Here is a 23,947-nt window from a genome sequence, read left to right as displayed (position 1 = left end):
CACGAATGCCTTAACAACAAATTTTCATTGTAAAGGCATTCCTGGTAAAGGCATTAGTGATCAGCATGCCCAAGCCCCCCACCCCTAAAAAAGTACTGCGACCCCCCCACCCCCAAAAATTACCCCAACCCTAACCCCCCTCCCCTAAAACCTAATGCATCCCAACCCCCAACCCACCTCTAAAACCTAAAACCTGACCCCCCTCCCCGCCCCTAAACCATAATCACCGAGCCCCCTTCCCACGCCCAAAAACTAAAAATACCCCGAGTCCCCACCCCTCCCATAAAACCTAAAGCACCCCAACCCACCCCTAAAACCTAAACCCTGACCCCCCCTCCCCCACCCCTAAACCCTTATCACTCGAGCCCCCACCCCCAAAAAAACAGCCCCAGTCCCAGCCCAACTTACCTCCTCCTTGACCGCGTTCACTCCCTTCTTCTGTGCCTTAACCACGCATGTATGTGGTTCACACATGCATGATTAAGGCCCTAAAACAAGGAAGTCGTGGAAAACGAAAGCGTTGTTTCGTTTTCCATGACTTCGTGGTTTAGGACTCGTTCCGGGTGTTTCCCCTTTCCAGCATTTTTCCCAAGATCTCCAAAAAGAAGTTCTTCACAACATAGTTGCTAGAAGTCTCCCAAAAGGGGTCTCAACTCACTGGAATTTCCACATTTACATGGTCAATATGATCTACGAGTACAGAGAAGACATGAAAAAATACTTTATGACCTTTGAAAGTTGCAGTCATTTTGAATCAGCTGCTGTGTATGAGGCCCATGGATTCATCATAACGTAAAACATCGAATTCCTTTTCTTCCTTTTGATTACTTCAAGACATGCTGCCTCATGTGGACTTATTGTATAGCAAACTACAAAAGTGGAACATAAATGCTAAATGTAATAACATATTTTGTCAGCTGTATCATCCATGTCAATGACCACTTTGACAAACAGCTTGTTTCCAGATGAAAAACTTAAGAAAACTGTAAAGCATATCCCATGCTGAACAAAGAAAACAATGAATTGTCAATCATATACAGTATGGGAGTCCTGAATTTTGAAGAACTAGTGGTGCTATTCCTTTACTTGGTTTACTTCTTGAAAACTATCTCCAAGAACTGTTTTCAGAGACTCATGAATCTGTTGAAGAGTCTGATTACAGCACCCAGTCCAAGCGGTCTTTTCACAGCCTGAAAAAATAAAAACACTTCTAAGGAACATCATGATAGGGACTTTTCTGAATTCTTTGGCCATGTTGTCTATAGAAAAGGAATTTATCAGAGACAATCCAGACTTTAACAAGTATACTGTATAGAAGTTTGTCACTCACACTTTTCTTTTTTTCCTTATTTGACGTTTGTGTACATATCCTGTGTGTGTGTGTGTGTATTTGATGATGCTACTTAAAAGTTCATATTTTTAAAGGACTGATCCTTGTGTAATGTTATTGTTATGAGAGCTAATGGATGTGGTAGTCAACCCCAAAGAGCTTCCTATCAAGCCAAAAGCTTGTGTTTCTAAAAGGCCTTCTATAAAACGACAATGGGTGCTGGACCTGAAATTTCCAAAATTGGAAACTTTAGGCCTTCTGCTTTAAGATGAGAAGTATTGCACTGTTAGTGTTGAAATCCTTTGAAGAACCTCCAAGTATATGTGATGGTCCAAGGATTTCCCTAATAATTAGTAGTACAAAAGACAGCTGATGATAAAGTGTTTGTTCGGGTGTTACACTCTAACCCAAGAACGGGTAGGGTAATTACAGAATCAAAGGGAAGGCACAATTACAAAGCCTGACAACATGGACAAGGATTGATTAGAGACCTACACAGTAGAATATTATATATCTGAACAGTTGCTGTCTAGCCTGCAGTGCAGTTATTAGTACTGGCTTGACAGCTTTTGTCAGTACCCTACTAATAAAAAATATACACATTTTACCTCTTGCTATTAGCTGTTTGATGTATCGTTCTATTTCTTAGTGCTTCCAATGCACGCATGAGATGTGGTGTTTCAACAGCTCGCAGAGATGTTGATTATAATAGTGAGGTATTTTTCCGATAAGGAGGCAAAAACAACACCTCCATCCATCTTCCACACATCTTACTCTCCATCTATCCATCCATGTTCTCTTGTTCCATTTGTTCCCTCACCCCACAGCACTATCATACTAACTTCTTTCAATGGTATTTATGAGCTTCTAATTGGAGACCAATAGTCTCCAATCAAAGTAAAAAGAGCTCAATTAAACTTTTAAATATTTTATGCTCACCAGAACTAAGAGGCACCTACCCACCCTTCAAACTGATAAAGTTGGAGTTTCATGATGTACCTGCTCCAGAGTGCTTGTTTATTCTACAGCTCGCTCGCAGACCAGGAAGTTAAGCATAAAGACCCATCTTCCGGTCTCTAGTGTGAGCTTAGAACTGAGTACATTTAGGGGGTGATTTTAACCTTGGCGGACGGCGGAGGCCGTCCGCCAAGGTACCGCCGTGAAATGACCGCACTGCGGTCAAAAGACCGCGGCGGCCATTTAAACATTTCCTCTGGGCCGGCGGGCGCTCTCCGAAAGAGCGCCCGCCGGCCCAGAGGAAATGCCCCTGCAACGAGGACGCCGGCTCAGAATTGAGCCGGCGTAGTTGCAGGGGTGCGACGGGTGCAGTTGCACCCGTCGCGTATTTCAGTGTCTGCAAGGCAGACACTGAAATACTTTGCGGGGCCCTCTTACGGGGGCCCCTGCCGTGCCCATGCCATTGGCATGGGCACGGCAGGGGCCCCCAGGGGCCCCGCGGCACCCCCTACCGCCATCCTGTTCATGGCGGGTTTCCCGCCATGAACAGGATGGCGGTAGGGGCTGTCAGAATCCTCATGGCGGCGGAGCGCGCTCCGCCGCCATGAAGGATTCCCCCGAGCAGCGGTAAGTCGGCGGGAGCCCGCCGACTTGCCGCTTCTGACCGCGGCTGAACCGCCGCGGTCAGAATGCTCGTGGGAGCACCGCCAGCCTGTTGGCGGTGCTCCCGTGGTCGGTGGCCCTGGCGGCCACCGGCCGCCAGGGTCAGAATGACCCCCTTAGTTTGTTGTAGAAACACTATTAGATGGCTGTAGCTTTCACATAATGTCGTGCTTGCTGGCACACTCCCAGATATCTGATTTTACCAAACCATGTGCATTGTGTGTCATAACAAACAGAAATAACAGCTCTGCCCTTGCACAGTTGCGGGGGCTAAAGAACTTTGAAAGTGGCAGATATAGGGGGTCATTCTGACCCTGGCGGCCGGTGGCCGCCAGGGCCACCGACCACGGGAGCACCGCCAACAGGCTGGCGGTGCTCCCACGAGCATTCTGACCGCGGCGGTTCAGCCGCGGTCAGAAGCGGCAAGTCGGCGGGCTCCCGCCGACTTACCGCTGCTCGGGGGAATCCTTCATGGCGGCGGAGCGCGCTCCGCCGCCATGAGGATTCTGACCCCCCCTACCGCTATCCTGTTCATGGCGGGAAAGCCGCCATGAACAGGATGGCGGTAGGGGGGGGTCGCGGGGCCCCTGGGGGCCCCTGCCGTGCCCATGCCAATGGCATGGGCACGGCAGGGGCCCCCGTAAGAGGGCCCCGCAAAGTATTTCAGTGTCTGCCTTGCAGACACTGAAATACGCGACGGGTGCCACTGCACCCGTCGCACCTTCCCACTCCGCCGGCTCGATTACGAGCCAGCATCCTCGTGGGAAGGGAGTTTTTCCCTGGGCTGGCGGGCGGTCTTTTGGAGACCGCCCGCCAGCCCAGGGAAAAACTCATAATACCCTCCGCGGTCTTTTGACCGCGGAGCGGTATAATGGGGGCGGAATTCTGGCGGGCGGCCTCCGCCGCCCGCCAGAATCACCCCCATAATGCTTCCGCCAAATTCCAGGAAGCAAGCAAGACAGAATCCTAGAGAAGGAATTGAGGGAGGGGGGTTTTAAAAAGAAACTTGGTTCAAATAGTGCACTTTACAGCACAATCTTCACATTCATTTGTTAAAACGCCTTATGTTCTGAAATGGCAATCATGCACTACATGAGTACTTTCATAGTGTGCTAAGGAAGCCTTACCCTTTCCAGCAGCTGACTGCATCACTTCCACCTGGCACAAATTACCTCCAGTATGACAAGGAATGTAAGTTAGCATGAATAATATCCACCCCATATGCTCTGCACACCCTACCACATAAATCATAAATTACCTCTAGTATTGTCAGGGATAGTAGCATACATTTAAGCATAACACACTTTCATGTACACACACTCATGTTCACTCTCTGAGATGATCACATGCACTCACTATCTCATACACCCAGTCTTTCACACTCCCATTTTTCGAATCTGCTTGCAAAGAAGGATACCTAGGTAGACAGGGCTGCAAGTATAGATGGTGTTGCAAAGATATCGATGTTGTTGCAAAGATAAATAGAGGCATAGATAGATAGATGGATAGATAGATAGATAGATAGATAGATAGATAGATAGATAGATAGATAGATAGATAGAATTTCAACACAGAAAGAAAGGTCTGCATTTCAATGAGCACATAGTAAAAAGAGAACTTAAAAATGAACAGTTTCAACGGACACAGGCGGTCATTCTGACCCTGGCGGTCAAAGACCGCCAGGGCGGAGGACCGCGGGAGCACCGCCGACAGGCCGGCGGTGCTCCAATGGGGATTCCGACCGCGGCGGTAAAGCCGCGGTGGGACCGGCACCACTGGCGGGCTCCCGCCAGTGTACCGCCGCCCCATTGAATCCTCCACGGCGGTGCAGCTTGCTGCACCGCCGCGGGGATTCCGACCCCCCCTACCGCCATCCAGATCCCGGCGGTCCGACCGCCGGGATCCGGATGGCGGTAGGGGGGGTCGCGGGGCCCCTGGGGGCCCCTGCAGTGCCCATGCCACTGGCATGGGCATTGCAGGGGCCCCCGTAAGAGGGCCCCTACATGTATTTCACTGTCTGCTGCGCAGACAGTGAAATACGCGACGGGTGCAACTGCACCCGTCGCACAGCTTCCACTCCGCCGGCTCGATTCCGAGCCGGCTTCATCGTGGAAGCCTCTTTCCCGCTGGGCTGGCGGGCGGTCTGAAGGCGACCGCCCGCCAGCCCAGCGGGAAAGTCAGAATTACCGCCGCGGTCTTTCGACCGCGGAACGGTAACCTGACGGCGGGACTTTGGCGGGCGGCCTCCGCCACCCGCCAAGGTCAGAATGAGGGCCACAGTCTGGTATGCTGTGAAGCAGCAGCATTCACATCAAAATTACATAAAGGACTGATGAAAAGCTATAATACCAGGACCTAAACACAGAATGAAAAGGAAACACTAAAAAATAATTAAGAAACAACAATCATTGACAATGAAGAAAAATACTTTGTGTCTGGATGTGTGTTGGGGTGGGCAAGTCCCTTGCATGGTCATGGATGTGCACCACTGCCCTGAGTGCCTCAGCTTCAACGATGTGTGGATCCCTGGTGCTGGTTTGTGTTGTCATGGGTGAACACTGATCATGCATTTGCACCATGACAGAGACCTGTCTCACAGATTGCGGTCTTCTTGGACCAAGAGGAGCACCAAAAGGCTGCTATCATAGTGGTGAAAAGCTACTGCCTTTGCCACAAGTTAAGAAGCACAAACACAATGGTGGCAATGTACTGTGTAGTGATCCGTAGATGTCAACATGCTTTTTTACCTGTGTCAGTGGAGTGAGGCCTACAGGCTCTCGCATGAAAAGCTGTAGTGTGCTTAACTCACCCTTGATCCACATTGTTAGTATGTAGGACTGTACAGTGCATGTGTGCTGTATGCATGTGCTGGGTGTATGTGTGCCTGTGAATGTTACAAGACATGGAAGATTCTGGGTTCCACTTTGGGAGACCCAGGACTTGCTAGAGGCACAGGAGGAGATAGAGAAATCTTCACAGATGGATCTGTGGTTTGCTGTATTTCTGTGAGCTCGGTGGGACACGCACTGGAGGAAGAAGAGCCAGGCTCTTCTGCATACTCCAAAGGATGCTCTTTGGTTCAGCTACAAGTCACTGGAAAGGGGCCTGGGCATATCTCAGGAAGGAGATGGGGTTGATACAATCATAAAGAGTAGGACCCTGTGGTAAATCTTTGATGTATATCCTGTAGTCAGTCTCATGACTTGTTTGCTGTGCTATCCGATTTAGAGTCACTCCTGCTGTGACAGACTGCTTTCTGGAGAAAAGGCAGGGCAGAAGAGTGGTTGCTTTTAATGAAAGCAGTCTCCCAACACAAACGTCAAAAACTCATACCCTAAATCACATTTGGTGTCTGAGAATGGACTCTAGGAAAGGGAGCTTGAGGCCCCCAAAAAGTGTCAACTGCTAAGCAGCCTGTTGGGCTGTGCAAGAAGGAGACGCTCTGTAAGACTTCCTACTGCAACCAGGGATGGAGGGCAAAGCCTGCCAGTCTCTCAGCAGGATGATGGGAACTCACCTAGGGACATCGAAGACCACTTGCCTCTGGAGCCCGAGGCACCAGTGCCTGCTTGCTTGCCAAGAACAATATGCCCTGTGAGGGAGAAGAGAGCACTGGATGGAGTGAGGTCCAGTGGGGGATCCTAGTGAGTAGATCCCTGTAGCGAGGTGTGAGGAGATAGCTGCTGCACTAATCGGGTTGTTGACCTGTGCAGGTTTGAGTCGGCCCCCCTGTATGTCAGAGGGGGCTGCCATAAAGTCAGCCATGGTCCCCATCACTGCAGTGGTGAGTAAAGCATTGCCCATTTCCAGAGTGAAGTTGGAAACCATGTATGCCATGTGGAGCCACTGTGAAAATTACTGCTGTGCTGATAGGGCTGTAACCCATGTGTGGAGGAAAGCCAGTGATCCCATATGCCAACTAGAGCTGCTGCAAAGATTATTGCCATAGGAAGAATGGAAAGCGCCCCTCGTGGGTGGAGGACTGAAGAGCTCTGGGAAACCACGACGGTGGTTTGATGGTACTGTGGTGAACGAAATCCCCAACGAGGGGAAGGGTGGGGAGAAATAACCAAGGAATGCTTCCCTATATAGCGGCCAAGGGCACAATAACTAGCTGAAGCAAGGGGATTAGACATTATCCATTCGCTTATATGAAATCCGCTGAGTGATACCAGGACGGCTACACCCCCCCCCCCAGTGAGGCATAGTTCAATCAGGGCAACATGCGCTCTGCAAGTTGGGGTGGTGGGCAGTTCTGGGCCCACAAGGCAGGGTAGCTGGGTGGGGGCAGATGGGGGAGCAAGCGTTATTGTTCAGGCAGTTAGATAGAGTTATGTTTTTTTAATCTAGTTGGTGGGTGGTTTGGGTTAATACAGCACTGTGGGGAGAGAGCAAGTCCCGTGATAGGGGGAGGGAGGATACACCATGGGGTAAACACTCCTGGCCCCATTACAGACTCAGTGTTGATGAATGGGAAGTACAGCACATAACTTGACCATATGGTCCTGGAACATTAATGGTAATGGTCTGGGTAGCAGGATCAAACGCACACTGGTCTTGCAGCATATAAAGCACCACACACCGGATATTGTTCTGCTCCAGGAGACGCATCTCCGGGGGAACTGTTATAAGGCACTTCATAGATTTGGCTACAAACTCAGAGCACATGCAGGGTACACCACTGACTCCAGGGAAGTAGGCATCCTCCTTAAGAAATCAGTACCCATCACCACACATTAGATTTGGCACGACCACAATGGACAATATGTGGCGCTATTGGGGACTTGGGAAGAAATCTCACTCATCGTGTGCTCCTTATACCTCCCCCCTTGCCTACAGGAGGCATCGCCCCAAAAGGTGGGAGAACTACTGCTCGAACTCCCCCCAGGATCCTTATCTTGGGGGGGGGATCTAAACTTGACTCTGGATGGGAGGATAAACAGATCAGGGGCTTCAGAGGATGGAGGAGGCAGGGGGCTACTTTTCCAGTTTGCCAGGGCACTGGGCTTGACTGACCAATGGAGGGAGGACAGTCCATACACAAGATAATACACACACTTCTCTGTAATGCATGGGAGTTTCTTCCGACAAGACTACATCTTCACATTGTGCGCTCATGCCTTCTGGTTCCATGACGCAGTTGTAGTGAATCCTAGTTTGTTTTAATGGGATAACAGGAGTTAGCTTAGCTTTCGCTTGCAGACTCGTGCCCCCGTCACCTAGTGACTTTTAACCTACTTAGCTTGCTCTGTCTTAGACCATTTATTTAATTAAATCTTTTAATATGGCTGCCGTGTTTATAGTTAGTCCCCTTTGTTTAGAGTTTTGTTATCAGTGTTGCCTCGCTAAGGCGTCAACTCATACAACAAAGACAAACAAACTGTAGGGGCTCACATTAGAAATTACCGTCCCAAGCATGTGGCGTTATCTATTGTTTTGGAACAACCTACGTCAGGGGTCCAAGTAGATCTGTATAAATACATCACACTTTAGACAGATAATCAGAGGGATTCCGACCAGATACCATCGCTGCTATCAATGCTGCACGTCACCTTGAAGCTGACCTGGACTTCGTGTTCTGCTGAAGTCTGAGCTCGAAACCTCATTCAAGGTAACCAGGGTTGGGGGCTTCTTCCAGGGACATGTCATTGGCAGATTAGGTTTACCATACCCAGCTCTCTTCTAGGTAGAAGGTTAGGCCTATTATGATATTGTACACGGACATATAATACGCTCCATGTCTTCCTATGCTAATACAAGATGGTGGGGGTCTTCATAATCATGACCCTCGTCTTTACAATTCTATCTCTTGTACTGTTCATTACCCTAATCATTGCAACCAATATGATTTACCGCATTATGTTGAATAAAAACTTTTGAAACATTACAGCATCTTTGTTATTGCCTGTGTTTGGTTGAGATATAATATATCTGTGAGAAAGGGGTAATCTCTGTTTAACCATGACATTCCCTGAGTTGTTATATTTCTGAATCCATGCATAAAGGCTGCCACAAATCCCCTTTGACTGTTCAGGTTATTGGTGAGGTACTGCTAGTTAGCCGGAAGGGTTGGGACTACAGTTGCGACTTGTTGTAGGACAGGCATAGTCACCTACAAACCTAAGTACTGTCATCCCTAAACCAGCAGTCTTGCCCAGGGCAAGAGTCCAAACTACGACATGGTGCCACCAATAATGCTGTTTAGGCACTAATTTACAGATACCCCGATTATTGCTATCTCTCAGAAGACAGGTACCCTAAGTACCATTATACGGAGACGCCCGTGGTCTTTGGGAAAATCCTCCTCAGCTGAACAGAGAACACCTAATTAAGCTGTAGGTTGTTCGAGCTCGAACTCACAAAAAAGGACTTAATACTCCCCACTTGGTGTTCCATCTCTCTACCCATTTTGTTCAATATGGCTAGCGCCATACACATTCCTGAAAATGCCAGACAGGCATTAACTTTACATCTAGTAGCGCATGGCTTAAGAGACGATGGCGGGGACGTCACTTTCATAGTAGAAGCTAATGAAGCTTACCAAACTGAAACGTTCTATGCCTGGTTCACCTTTCCTGAGGAAGACGCCAGGTCAGCTACATTTCACACATATAAAATTGCTGACGTACCTCAACGGTACCAAACATACCAGTATCACGAAATACCGCTCTCTTATCAAGAGCATCAGAACTGGTTTGAAGGCGTCCTCCCATATGTTATACAGTGAGTGAGGTTAGGTCCTTTGAGTAATGACGGGCCAACATGGCCTATGTTTGCCACGTACACACCGCACCCAGAAATACAGAACATGCCAGTAGAAGATCTGCAAAATTTATATAATGAAATTGTAACATTATACAGAAGGCTTGTTCAGTTCGTAATGCGGACTTTGAACACAACACCAGCGCGCCCAGCACCACCAACACCTGCTGGATATCAATTGGCTACTGGGATTAATCCACAAACTGTACATACCATTATGGGTAAGGTACCCACAGATAGGGAGAAGGTACCTTATTGGATAGCCCGGAAAGCGATTCAGCTGGAAGCTGTGTTTCCCCATACGGGACCAAAGAAGAAACATAGAATTCTAACGATGTGCTTGCCCTTTTGGATGGTTCCCTCGGTGGATGACTGTGCCACATGAGGTACAGTCTTCGCTGCAATATATACAACCACACATGGTACCCCGACACTTGCCAATTTACCGGAAGTGTTAAAACAAATTCAGGATGAGCATGGGGCAGCCTCTGACCTAGATTTGGGGATGAAATTGATGCGTAATTTTGACGCAGTATTCTCAATAATACTTAGTAATATTAAAGTAGAAGCGGTAGCACTGGCTATACACCAGCGTCTCAGAGAAATTCCACATTTGGAACAAGAGAGACAGCTACCAAAAATTATTTCCGATACCTATGCTAGTATAGGACGGGATGGTTTGGGAGCCAAGCTGAAAAAGTTGGAAGTACACGGTACCACCCCTAGGAAGGTACTAAACAGACATAAGAAAGTTCGAAAAAGCGCTGAGAGAAGCCAAAACAATTTAAGGAAAGACAGAATAAGAAAGCAGATTCTCCACATCTGGAGAACTCCAAAAGGAGATATACTCTCAGAAATAGGGAGAATATTAGGACTCCTAATAGATATACTGATTCACGTCCCTCTCATTCTTTTCAGGATGCTCCAGATAGGCGTAGCGAGATAGGGGGCCGTCCTGCCTGACGTCTGGACTACGTTAAACAAAAGAAAGACTCACGACAGTCTACAGTAAAAAAAGAAGAACAGACTTTGCAACAAAAGCCACAGTTTAAAAAGAAAAAGGTGGCAGCATTATTGCTTAAAAATGCCAATACACATGAGAACTTTGCTGAAGAACAAGACGTGGGCAGTGACACTGCTAGACAGCACAGCAGAGGTCACAACATGTCACCAGAGTCTGAAAGAACATCTGGATGCGACAGCAACTGGCGATTTTGTTGCAGTTGAAATGGCGAATGGGCGTGTACTCCCACCAGATAGACTTTATGACCTAAAAATTCAGATTGAGGGAGATGTGGAATGCACCATTGGTGTAACAAACTTAATTGTGACATCCTATTATCTGAAAGAGACTGGCCGCCCTAACACGTCCGTAAGCTCCCACATGGGGAAAATGTCATTTTGCCTTGTTTCTCAAATCTTGTTCCAGCGGTTAAAAAGTAAGCCTACGCTGTCAGTTGGGCACTGGCACAGACACCTGCATTATACCACAATCATGTAGGTTGGGACAGGGATTCTCCATGTCATGACATAACTATTAGGTCTACACCTCAGCCTCAGTCACAATATCCAGTAAACCACGAGGCGAAAGCTCCAGTGAGGGAGATCCTCACTCAGCTGGAATATCAGGGGGTAGTTGAGCCCTACGCCTCTGCAATGAATAACCCGTTATTCCCAGTTGCGAAGCCAGATCATTCCTATAGAATAGTCTTAGATTACAGACATTTCAACAGCCATGCCCATACATATGCTATGCAAAACTCACATAGCACAGCACTGATAAATAACACAGTGCGAAAAAAATATAAAACGACGTTGGATATATCCAATGGGTTCTTCTGTCAGAATTTAGCGGAAGAAAGTAGGGACCTGAGTGACTTCTCGTTTGGCTCACAGAAACACTTTTGCCGTTTACCCCAGGGCTATAAGAACAGCCAAGGACTGTTCTCAGCCCGAGTAACGTCAATATTACATGATATTGATCCTGAGGCGTTATCCTATGTGGATGACATTTATCTCACAGACGACGACCTGAACATTCATCTTGTGAGAGTCGATCGCATAATTTTGGGGTTTGCAGAAGTCGGTTATAAATTCAACTTTAAGAAAAGTAAGATCGCCTTTCTCAGTGTACTCTTCCTGGGACATGAGCTATCAAACGAAGCAAAGAGCCTGGCCCCACACTTCCTAGAAAAATGTGCACAACTGCACCCACCAAATACGCTAAGGAAACTACAGTCTTTGCTCGGTTTCTTTAATTTTGGCAGAACATACATTCCGGACTATGCACAATGCATTAAGCCACTAGGGGGGTCATTCCGACCCCGGCGGGCGGCGGGCACCGCCCGCCGGGCGGAGACCGCCAGAAGACCGCACCGCGGTCAAATGACCACGGCGGTCATTCTGACTTTCCCGCTGGGCGGGTGGGCGACCGCCAAAAGGCCGCCCGCCCGCCCGCCCAGCGGGAAAGCCCCAGCAACGATGAAGCCGGCTCCGAATGGAGCAGACGGAGTTGCTGGTGTGCGACGGGTGCAGTGGCACCCGTCGCGATTTTCAGTGTCTGCTTTGCAGACACTGAAAATCTGAATGGGGCCCTGTTAGGGGGCCCCTGCAGTGCCCATGCCAGTGGCATGGGCACTGCAGGGCCCCCCAGGGGCCCCACGACACCCGTTCCCGCCAGCCTCTTCCTGGCGGTGTAAACCGCCAGGAACAGGCTGGCGGGAAGGGGGTCGGAATCCCCATGGCGGCGCTGCTTGCAGCGCCGCCGTGGAGGATTCCCTGGGGCAGGGGAAAACCGGCGGGAAACCGCCGGTTCCCCTTTTCTGACCGCGGCTTTACCGCCGCGGTCAGAATTGCCCCAGAAGCACCGCCAGCCTGTTGTCGGTGCTTCCTCCGTCCCCGGCCCTGGCGGTCCATGACCGCCAGGGTCGGAATGACCCCCTATATGACTTAATACGTCCAGACTTTTCTAGCAGACACTGGCCAATTGAACATACATGCATCCTTAGGGATTTGCAAAAGGACATGCTAGAAGCCAAGCACTTACACACCCATGACAACATGAAAAAAATGGTCATCAGAATAATTGCTGGTGCCCTCGGGTTCACGTATGTCACCTTCAATGAGGATGACACGGTGCCCATAGCATATGAATCTCATCTATACTCGAATGCACAGCAACGCTTTGCGCCCATAGAAAAAATTCTAACTGCAGTTCAGATGGCTGTGATAAAAGAAAGACCACTTGCCAGGGGAAACACATCATTGGCGTTACCCCGGTGCCGGCACTAGTGGCCGTCACCAAAGCGAGCGTTCCTAACGCTAAAGCACTACACCCACGCTGGATTCAGTGGGCAACTTCTCTGACAGCCACTGATGTGGATTATGTTTTTGATCCAAAACTTCAGACACAATAATTTCTCCAATATGAACAAGAATGCCCCGCTCCTCTACATCTTCTACCCTTAGACAACTATGATATTGTCATTTATACTGATGGTTCAGCCCAACCAGCTGCAGGTACCAAACATCAATACTCAGCCGCTTGCGCAGCCGTGAGTGGAGTGATGAAGGATGGGATTTTCCACCCGCACAATACCTATACGAAACCCTAGGAGACTGCACAGCTCAGTTGGCTGAACTTAAAGCCCTTATTTTAATGCTAAAAAAACTGAGACAGGAAGACAGACTTTGATAGTCTGGGATTCATATTATTGCATCAGTCTTACAATGATTATCTTAATCATTGGAAACTGAATGGGTTCAGAGATTCTAAAGGGAACACCATAAAACACAAAATGTTGTGGGGGAGGGTGGCTGATCTTAAGGAGAAGCTCCTGTGTGTCCATGTAGTACATACATTGGGCCACCAACATGTAGGAGTAGATGTTATCGGTAATACTTTGGCTGATGAAGCAGCCAAATCTGCAGTGGCTACGGCTTCAGTGGCTGCAGAGGCTCTTTCCCATACGAGATTGGATAAATACATTTTGACTGCCGTAAAAGCTTCGGCTGAGGGCAAGTCTCTCCCGAAAGGGTACCCTACAAACTATTCCTACCATATCAGTGCACAGAATGTTGCCTACGCAACAATTCCTAGGGTTGGAGATCTGGTGATCCCCAACGAAGACCAAAGGCTAGGTCTAGTGAAAGCAGCGCATGAGGGTGTCGCTTCTGCTCATGCTTGTATCTCAGCCACAATACTACTCTTACAGTGATGCTTTTGGTGGCCTGGTCTACGCAGACGGACAAAACAATACGTTCTCTGTTGTGACATTTGCCAGCAAATTAAGGGCTCCAACATCAAACGCCCATCACAGACATCCCTTATAGTGTCCAGTAGGCCACTACAATGTGTGTACCTGGACCATTGCGGTCCACTTCAACCTGATGGTGCATACAAATATATTTTAGTCACTGTGGATTCTTGTTCTAGATTCCTGTGGGTATGGCCGCAGCGGTCGGCTGACTGTTATAAAAGACTTGCTGATCTTTATCGGTATATATGTGGTTGCAGCATTCCATTCAGACCAGGGTCCTGCATTTGCCTCTAAGGCATTCAGGGACACCATGGGGACGATGGGTGTTGAACTCCATTACTCCTCATCATACCATCCCCAGGGAAATTCGGTCGTGGAGAGGCGGAACTGTGATCTAAAGCAGTCCTTAACAGCAAGGTTATTAGGCTCTGGCCGCAGCTGGCTTCATCACCTATATGGGGTCCAGAGAGCACTGACTAATCTGCCAAGACGGTCCTTGGGGGGACGAACTCACTATGAGGTTCTCTTTGGGATATCTATGTATGTCCCAGATCTTGATGGTTTTGGTATGGTGGCAGCAGAAACACCTTTTGACATAAATGAATGTCTCACTGTCTTACAGGAGCTTCAACAATTTTGAGATGAAAAATCATCTACCGGTGCTGCAATCTTAGGAATAAGGGATATTCCAACAACTTCCACTGGCTAGATTCCTAAAGTTGGGGACCTAGTTTGTGAAAAGATTGCTGTGAAGAAGTAATTCGGTCCATCCTACAGAGCACCAGTCTCAGTTTTGGGAATACAAGGTACCAGATCAGTAATCTTGCCACCGTTGCCTGGTTCCCGAGGAAACAGATTTGTTTCAATTGACAATGTCAAATTACACCATGTGGCTGATCCTGCACAGTAGACCCAGATGTCCCTTGGGTGGTTCTCGATCCTCTCTCACTACCTAACAGGACATTCCTCTTCAGAATAGAGTGGCCAATAATACTATGGACTATGTTACAATGGCCAACAATGCTATGAGTACCTCCTCGACCATGGGGAGGGTGGAAAATGAGCTCCTGCTGGTTCCAGTCAGCAACTCCACAACTTCTAGTCAAGAGTTAGCCATTTTATACACCAATACAACACAGACAGATGGCACAGTTTACCACTAGCCCCCAGGAAAAGTTAAAACGTCTATGAATACTGAATTTGCTCCTGTTTTTGCAGAGACTGGCTCTAGCTACTTTGTCAACAACGATGACTCTTCTTCGGACTCATCGACTCATACGATTGAAAATGATTCAAAGATGAGCAAGCTCTATCAATGGCTTAAAAATAACTATTTGATATATCCATGGAACTATTTTTGGTTCTGCTTGCCATTCATTACTTTATTTTTTGGGATCGGATTTGTGACTGTTTTTTTCTTGCTTATAAATGGTCATTACATCCCTGAACCCGCAATTCACCAATAGATGAAGTTTTGACTCCACACCATTCCTCACACAAGGCCCGCAGAGACTTGTCCCCGGTGAACATTTCAGCAGTACCAATTTCTGATGGGATTGTGTTAGACAAAGTTCCTTTTGAAATATACGGGCCTACTGAGGTCATTCAAATTCCATATGTATTCAAAATATCAATGACAGATGTGATTACACCCGGTGTTGTTTCTGCTGATTGGGATGTCCAGACAGTTGATAATATGTTAATTGAAATGAAGGACTATTCGATATTTGAAAGTGATTTTGCATATGTAAATACAATGAATTATGGGGAAATGTTCTGCTACAACAATTGGGGACATTACTACCTGGACCGTGCAACTAGACATAGACCAGTTCTTAATTACCCACAATGAGAACATTGTTCAACACCACCAGTGGGGAACCCTAACATTTATTTAGACAATTTCACTTACTTTACTGGGCATGATACAAGAAAATCTGAGTCAGATTTTTTTAAACTGCCTCGTTCACAAATTAGGAACATTTTGCTAACTGATACAAAACTGATATATTCAGATGCCTTTGTTTCCCGTCTTACCATTGAAGGTTACGATCACTGGAAGAACAATATTGATTTAAAGAGTGTATGGGGGACACAGGATAGGCAAATACAGGGTAGGGAGGCCTTGTTTAGGGCATGCCTGATTCCTGAACAAATTAGTTTTTTGAATGACACTGATCAACAGATGTCCTGCCTCGGGTTAGCAAAAATAAAAGAAAGGAACACACCCAGTATCCCCACACCGTATAAATATAATTGTTGGCAATTCTTTTTGAATAACATGCAAAGGTTCAGGCTGGTACCTATAATTCTTCACTTTCCAGTCCCGGCGGGTGGTTAATTTGTCCAATAGACACCAATGGATGTCAGGCTCGTTTTTTACATTCCTCAGGGGGTTTTAAGATTAGCTGGCCAGATCCTCGCTTCATTTCGGGTCAACACACAGGGTTAGTAACTACGTATAGTGTGGGTAAACTGTGTCAATAATGGGTACAGTCTAACACGTTAGCCACAGATAAAGAACACCTGAACACTCTTTCTGAAAATATAGACTGGCAGGACTTCTTGTTGAGTCCTAGGAAACAGTGCTCTAAAAGACTTGTATGTGCGATGTATAATGAGATATGGAAAGTTTCTCAGATAGAAGCTGCTGATCGCTTAAGGCAGATAGATAAGGAAAATTTAGAAAGAACTTTGGCAGTTGTCGATAACGGCATCAGCACCCTGTCCAACAGAATTTATTCGCTCACGAATATAGTGTCATCTACGATTGATATTATTCAGTCAGCCATGTCCTGTTTGTACCATGGACAAAGTCAGCTGCGTTCTATCATGCAGCTTGGTTGGAAGTTACAAACATTGAAAAATGGCCGTGTTCCATGGAGGTACATTAACAATAGTGAACTGTTTGCTACTTTTAATCTCTCTGAGAAACAACAGACACTAGTTAAAAGGGAAGCGCGTTTTACCATGCTTCATATAAAGAAGTTGGAAATGTTGCCTTTTACGATAGCTGAGAGTACTTTGACTGTCTGGCTTATACATGGCATTATTAATCTGCCCATATCCACCTTTCGTTTTTCGCAGTGCTTGAAACATCTTGCCGTGGGCAGGTATGAGTGTTTGGGTAGCTATATTAAGGAAGAGTGGAAGTTGCCTATTTATTATAAATATCTGAACGGCGAAACAGAAGTCTTTCTTAGGGGAAGCGACTGTGAGACTACTGTTAGTCATTCTATGATCTGCAAGCAGGTGTTCCTTCATGGCCACTGCAATGCGGGGGTCGCAAACTTGGCCTGTTTTCTTAAGGGTACTCATGTCTCTTTGATTCGACCAGCATTTCATGTACTTACCAATGGCAGTTACGTGGTGCTGAGCGATCAAAGCTTTTGCGGTATGCGACCAGGCATTGCCAACACAATTTCGATCTCGAAGGTCGTTACGTGTTGTGGACATGTTTTATTTCCCCCCACACAAGGGATAAAAGTATCAGAAATGTGGCCTCACATTGATACCATTAATGTAAATATGACGAGCTGAGTAGACTAAAGGCGCTACTGTTTCAGAAACAGGTCACGTTGACATCCGCTAGAGAGACATATGCGCTCCAGATTGCAAGATCATCAGCCGAGATATAATCCCTATTAAATACCAACTTCTTCAAGCACTTTGGTGAGCTGGTATCCAGAATTTTCAATGCTTCGAGCACTACTGGGATTGTCCACTTCTTTAAGGCTGTCGGGTCTGGATTTGTATCCATCTTCCAGGCTATCTTCGGAGTCATCCCATCAACCAACCATTCACTCTTTTCGAATGTGTTTGGTGGCTCTCCTATAATTTTTGCCAATACTTGGCAGAATACTGCTGCTGTTTTTTCTGATTCACAGTGGTTGTCTTTTTACAGCTACACGGAGCAATGGAGCAACAGCCACCAGCGCCCCCATGCAGTGAATGCATGGTTCGGGTCTTCGATGTTTCCTTGCGGGAGGAACTAGAGTGGAATTGGTCATTGTCATTTCGACCACTCCTCTGATGCGTGAAGCCGGTCTTTCGCTGCGTTTGTTGCTTCTTCGAACATTTGCAGTGTGCCTTGCCGTCCTGCCAGTATCTCCTGTGGACCCAGAACTGCTGGTGTCCCCGATGAGGGTTCATACACGGTCGTGCCCCATGAGACTAAGGCTGATCCGCATGGCCACTTATGAGCACTCAGCGTTGGTTCTACCATCTATGGACAATGGCACTGACGCAGGTGGACCCACACTTGAGACTATTGCGCACTTTTGCTCTGTGAATCCATCCGCCCAAGTGATCGATCTCACATCAGACGATTTGGCCTCATTTTTTCATGACTTTTTGCAAGGTGACTTCGGAGCTAGTCTTCAAGATCATGACTATAGTTCCACGCCACAGTGATCTACTTTGGCCTGCTGTGCTTGTCATGGTTGACTTTAAGTCTCTGTGGTATGTTTTAAACGTTTGATTTTTTAACTATGTTTTTAACATTGGTTTTTATACTTTGCTTTTAGATCAGAGCAGCGTTTTAGCTTTTGGATTACCACACCTTCGGTGGCGGCCAGTACTGGTGTCATATTTGTTACGGCAATGGGGAGGGTGTAGTGAATCCTAGTTTGGGATAACAGGGGTTAGCTTAGCTTTCGCTTGCAGACTCGTGCCCCTGACACCTAGTGACTTTTAACCTACTTAGCTTGCCCTGTCTTAGACCATTTATTTAGTTAAATCTTTTAAGATCGCTGCCGTGTTTATAGTTAGTCCCCTTTGTTTAGAGTTATGTTATCAGTGTTGCCTCGCTTAGGCATCAACTCATATAACAAAGACAAACAAACTGTAGGGGCTCACATTAGTAATTACCGTCCCAAGCGGCGTTATCTGTTGTTTTGGAACAACCTACATCAGGGGTCCAAGTAGATCTGTATAAATACATCACACTTTAGACAGATAATCAGAGGGATTCCGACCAGATACCATCGCTGCTATCGATGCTGCACGTCACCTTGAAGCTGACCCTGACTTCGTGTTCTGCTGAAGTCTGAGCTCGAAACCTCATTCAAGGTAACCAGGGTTGGGGGCTCCTTCCAGGGACATGTCATTGGCAGATTAGGTTTAACATACCCAGATCTCTTCTAGGTAGAAGGTTAGGCCTATGATGATAGGGTACACAGACATATGATACCCAGCTCTCTTCTAGGTAGAAGGTTAGGCCTATTATGATAGGGTACACAGACATATAATACGCTTCATGTCTTCCTATGCTAATAGAAGATGGTGGGGTTTTCATAATCATGACCCTCGTCTTTACAATTCTATCTCTAGTACTGTTCATTATCCTAATCATTACAGCCAATATAATTTACCACCTTATGTTGAATAAAAACTATTGAAACATTACAGCATCTTTGTTATTGCCTGTGTTTGGTTGAGATATAATATATCTGTGAGAAAGGGGTATTCTCCGTTTAACCACGACATTCCCTGAGATATTATATTTCTGAGTCCATGCATAAAGACTTCCACAAATCACCTTTGACTGTTCAGGTTATTGGTGAGGTACTGCAAGTGAGCCGGAAGGGTTGGGACTACAGTTGCGACTTGTTGTAGGACAGGCATAGTCACCTACAAACATAAGTACTGTCATCCCTAAACCATCAGTCTTGCCCAGGGCAAGAGTCCCAACTATGACACTGTCACCCACGCAAGAGGGATCTCGGAACACACTCTGGTGGAAGTCAAGCTGGCGGGCCCGCTGCAAGACTTCACAGTAGCGGGCCACTTGGATGCATGGGGCCTGCAGAATAGGGATACCAGAGAATTATGTATGACGGGGCAGCTCTCTACTTTAAGGAAAACTGGGGCTCGTGTCATTAGCCGGAATGCTGTGGGAAGCCTGCTGCGAGGACAGGGGCAGGTATTACTTGGGGTGGCAAAGAAAGAGTTGCCGTTAAAGTGCGTAGCCATAGAGAGAGACATAGTAGAATTGGAGGAGATAGCACTAGCCTCAGGGAACCCAGAGGACCAAGAGAAACTGAGACAGCTGGAACTGAGGTCCCTGGTGGAGAACCATGCCAGGAACTACACAGTAGCGGTCAACCGCTGGCTGTATGAGGTTGGGGATAAAGCCAGCAAATTGCGGAGAGATAGGGAGCACGCGTAATTATTAAAGGTAGAAAACACAGAGAATGTCCTGCAGACAACAGGCGCCACTACAGCGAAGACCTTCGCAGACTACTACGAAAACGTGTATGCCTCCAGGACAGACATGTACATTGAGGACTGTACCGGCTGCCTCAGAGACATTCACATGCAGGAGTTACGTGGGGAAGATAGAGATACATTGGAAGGCGATATGATGGAGGAAGTGGTGACCCTTGCCTTGCAGGACCTACAGACAGGAAAGGCTGCTGGCCCAAACGGGATCCCAGTTGAACTGTACAAAGGAATGGTTAATGTAATTGCCGGTCCCCTGTTAGAGATGTTCAAGAAAGCCAAGTACAGGGGTTTCCTGCCAGCAGACCAAAGAACTACGAGGATCACAGTGATCTATAAGGAGGGTAAACCCCCGGAGGATTGCAGTTTGTACAGGCCAATCTCTTTGTTAAATATGGAGGCTAAGGTACTGGCCAAAGTCTTGGCGAACAGACTGCGAAGGGTCATAATATCGCTGGTGCATCCGGACCAGTCCGGTTTCATGCCAGACCAGAGCCCGTGGTTCAACCTTCAGCACCTATATGGGGTGCTGCATCTGACGACTGATCCTCGAATGGAGCAGTCGGCCCTAATTTCACTGGATGCCAAAATGGCATTTGACTCCCTGGATTGGAACTATATGTTTGCGGCCTGGTGCGACTAGGCTTTTGGCCGTAGTTCAGTGTATGGGCCAAATTACTATATGCCTCTCCTGTGGCATGAGTGAGGGTCCATGGAGTGGTGTCTTGGGAGTTCAAGTTGGGGGGGGGCACCTATCAGGCTTCTCCCCTCTCCACCTTGCTATTTACCCTTGCACTGGAGCCGCTGGCGGCATGGATCCACCAGGATCCTTTGGTCAGGGGGATACAGGTTCTGGGCAACTAGGAGGAGCATATATCACTGTACACTAATGACATTCTTCTTTATGTGGCGAGGCCCCCCGACGATCGGCAGACTCATGCAGATATTCAAAATATTTGGAGACCACTCTGGATATACCATAAGTAGGTCAAAATCAGTGGTGTTTCCCCTCTTGGGTGAGAGGCCTCGCCTCCCTTTGGATTGCAGAGCCTTAGTAGTGATAGAGGGCTTCCTTTACTTGGGAATATACGTGACTAGGGACCCCGAGGATTTCCTGAAAAAGAACTTAGCACTCCATCTAGAAAAACTCAAAGGGGATGTAACTCACTGGCACAATTTCCCCCTGACTCTGATGGGGAAGGCGGCACTCTATAAAATGATGAGCTTGCCGCGTCTCCTCTATGTCATGCAGAACACCTTAAAACATTCCGTGAGCGTTTTTCGATAGGTACGCAGATTGCTGTGGGGACCGGGTGCCAGAGGATTGTTCTGTCCACACTGCAGAGGGGAGTGTATGTGGGGGTACTGGCAGTTCTGGACATCCAGAAATACTACTGGGCATCCCACCTTCTTGTAGACAACGAATGGGTGTTCAATAGCAGCAGAATCCAGAGTATAGGTTGGATGGACACCTTATGGGAAGGGGGACCCAAGGCCCTACTGCATGACACTAGACATGAGCAAACCTGCCAAACCACACACGGGTAGTTATACAGGCCTGGAAAGATGCAACCAAATATTTGGGATGGACAGGAAAACTCACAGACCTCTCCCTGCTATGGCATAGTGACTAGCTGGCAGATGTGAGGGGCCTATGGGGTTTTCAGAAGTGGGAGATGATAGGCATAGAGCGCCTCGGAGATGTGTGTAGGGCACAGGCATTCATCCGTTTTGAGACGCTTAGGGAGGAATATGCCTTGGCAGCATCTGAATTCTATCGGTACATACAGCTGGGACACACTCTGAGGAAGCATATCAGGGAAGGTGATCAACTGCCGGACGCTTCCCCTCTGTAAGACAGGGTCCTACTGGAACCACATCCGAGAAAATTAATCTCAATGATCTATAAAAGAAAATATCAATAATTTCTATGAACTGTTGTGCAAATTGAGGGAAACATAGGGGGTGGACCTGGGACATCTAGAGGAGGGTGAATGGGGGGAGGCCCTCGACAGTGCCAGGGACATAGACATCAGAGGCAGATTCTGATTGGTTCAACTAAAAATCATGCATTGAGTGTACTATTCTCGCACATTACTGTATAAAATTGGAAGGGCGGGTAACCCACTCTGCCTGAGGGGCTGAAACGCAGAAGGCACCTTCATACATACACTTTGGGAATGCCCCAAAATAAGGGATTACTGGGCCAGTTTAGTTAATGAGATGTCCCGGATCACTGCACTTGACATTTCGTTGGATCCTAAGTGGCTCATCCTGAGAATATCAAGAGAACACACCTGGCCCAGATATACATTAAGTTGGCTGAGGCCTGCAGTTGGGTTAGCTAAATGCAACATTGCAAGAGTGTGGGGAGGCACAGTCATCCCTAGAATAACAGACTGGCACTGATAGAACTGAGAAGACTATATGCCAAGGCAGGGGTTGTCCCAGGAAATGGAAGAAGATCTGGGGAGCCTGGACAACAGCTCAGGGTGGGGGAATTGAGGGCGACACACAGGAGCGCACACAGGGAGGGATATGAGGGAGGGAGAGAAGTTTTTCTGCTCAAGTGGTGAGGTGGCCGTAAATGCGCCATGACAATATGGGTGATATTTTCAATGATATGATGCAAGACATGATGTACTTTCATGTATGTACCTTATATGCATTTGTGTACACAACAGTGTTAACCCTGTTTGCGTTAAAAAAACTATAAAAATAATTCTAAAAAAAAAAAAAAAAAGATTACTGCCATGATAATCCGGCAATAACCCACACAGTAAGACTGGTGATACCATATGCCAAGTAGGGCCACCAGAAAGGAAAATAACCATCCCCATTTTTAAACCATCATTGTAAGGAGAGGCCACTGTGGTGACCCAGCTGGATCCAACCCTTGACTGAGGCCTGGATCCTGAGCCACCTACTGCCCACCTGTGAAAGAGATCAGAAGAATTTACAGTCTCACTTGAGGAAGCTCCGTGGATGCCTAGCAGCGAGTGCTACTCACCATCTGCATCCACTGCTGCTCCCCACAGGGTTCCGATTGCGCCATACTTCCTCGGGAGTATAGACTGATCACAGAACTGGGAGGCCCAGTGGGAACTTGTTCTGCTTCATAGCGCTTCGGGTGCTGGAACACTTTTGACTTTTATCAGAGTTGGAGTGGTTCTCCTGAGACTCTGACTACTAGTGTGACTCAATCGGAATGTCGACTATAGTGAATGAGGAATAACCTTCTAATGTTGTGAGAGGGAAGTGGAACTCAGGGATCTGCCTTTTGAACACTAGAGCCCTGAATTCAGTGGACTTTATTTATTGTTTGTGTATGCCGTATTTCACTTTGTGTTTGTAAATAAATACTCCTTGTGTCATTTAAGAAAGTATTTGACTGAATAATCACTTATTGCTGCTATTGAACATATTTTGAGTTGTGAGAATGTTTTCACCCTCTAATATTCCCCCCCCCCCCGGGAAGTCTTGGACTCCTCGAACCGGGCTGCCATGGAGACTCAAGTGCTGACATTCCAGTTGCTCAGGAATCATAGTTGGTTTGGTCCCATGATATCAGGAGTAAAAGGCCATAGCCCCCACGGTTGGGGCCAATAGCTTCTGCTTGGCGAATGGCTCTATGTAAGGGGTTCTTACAATGTGCTGTTTGGGAAATGCAAAATGCTGTTACACACAATAAAGATAGCCAATGGCTGAATTAGGCTGATCCATTGCAACATGCTGTATACCTTAGTGGGTGGAA

Source organism: Pleurodeles waltl, chromosome 3_1 (assembly GCF_031143425.1).
Source record: "Pleurodeles waltl isolate 20211129_DDA chromosome 3_1, aPleWal1.hap1.20221129, whole genome shotgun sequence".
Lineage (NCBI taxonomy): Eukaryota > Metazoa > Chordata > Amphibia > Caudata > Salamandridae > Pleurodeles > Pleurodeles waltl.
This window is presented reverse-complemented; position numbering follows the sequence as displayed.